Here is a 1,510-nt window from a genome sequence, read left to right as displayed (position 1 = left end):
CTGAATCAAGAAACTTGTGTGTTGCTCTTTTAAACAATCCTTATAAGTTCACATTTACAAGTCGAAACGTGTGAATACAAACTACCAACCGGCACTAATTTATTTAGGCTCAAATATAAAAACAATAAGATTAAATCAGTCGTACTGATAAGAGCAGACCAGTTCCTACAAGCAGCACTCGTTCACGATGTACCTACGACGTAGAGTATGATTCCCAGCAGAATCACGGTCTCTTTTGGTGGTCCTGATTAATCATCAGGTTCCAGTAGCCTACGTCTTTTAAGGCAACGTATATTGTGAGGGACCATCAGTCGCTTGGCCAGCATATTGGGATGGTTTACTAGCCGTGTCTTGTACTTGGAGTAGTGGTGTTTTATCTCTTTGGCTACTGTGTTTGTGTTGACATACTCATGAACCTCAGATATTTTTGCAAACCATGGCATTTATAAGCTGTTTCAGGATGTTATTTTGTGCCCTTTGTATTATGCTTATGTTTGAATTTGCAGCAGAACCTCCTAAAGTACAAAAATAAAAGATAAATCTTGCCGTATCTGTGTTATATTATATTATGTTATCTGTGCTGTGTCTATAAAATTAGTGGCAAGAGTAACTTGGGAATAACTTAGAAAGTGTTATTTTTACCAAGGCAGACTGATGACTGGTCGCCTGCGTGCACCTGTGTATAATCTATAATAGTTGCTTTATAAGTTCTGCTTCAATTTAAGGTTGAGATAAGGCAGTAAAGAGGTATTCTATTTCTCAAGACTGCGGTGTCACCTGCGGAAATTTATAGATTATTTGTTATTCTAATATATTATGTATAAGATGTATTACTGTAAAGTAAAAGTTTCATTAAAATCCATTCAGTAGTATTACCTAAAAGAGTAACACACACAAACAAACCATCCATCCTACTATCCATATATACGCACAAACATTCGTGTTCATAAAATTAGTAAAATATAAAAGCGATAGCGATATACATAAGATGTTGCCAGTCTGGAAATAAAAATAGATAAAACGCGGAAAGAACCCATTCCTCGTCAAATACAACTTAAAAATTAATTTATTATGAGCTGGCACTTTTTAAGACATACGGGCTAAAAAGAAGTTGTATCCAGAGCCGTCAAATATTAAATAAAAAAAAAACGTCTTAAGACATAATACAAAAAGATCTTGCCACCGCGATGTAGAAATTCTACATATTTGACACAGCGACATATAGTTCACCTTTTGGAACTATTATATTGTGCACTTAACTATATTTGCTTAACAAAACCAAAAATTAATTCAAATTCATCATTTCACAAAGCTTAAAATGGCTTTTTTATACTATTAAGGAAGGTAAATAAGTTTTTTTCGTAGTGGCACGGCAGATGCCACGTGCGCGGTACTCGGCCCTGAAGATACCTTTTTGTACCCTCTTTAAAGATCCATATAGCCTTGTAACACTATTGGAAACGAGCGTACTACCTGCACCCGACCTAGTTAGATTATCGCACGACCCGTA

The sequence above is a fragment of the Achroia grisella genome, unplaced genomic scaffold (assembly GCF_030625045.1).
Source record: "Achroia grisella isolate CSIRO2021 unplaced genomic scaffold, CSIRO_AGI_Agris_v1 utg2040, whole genome shotgun sequence".
Taxonomy (NCBI): domain Eukaryota; kingdom Metazoa; phylum Arthropoda; class Insecta; order Lepidoptera; family Pyralidae; genus Achroia; species Achroia grisella.
The sequence above is the reverse complement of the archived record's forward strand: the minus strand, read 5'-3'. Positions refer to the sequence as shown.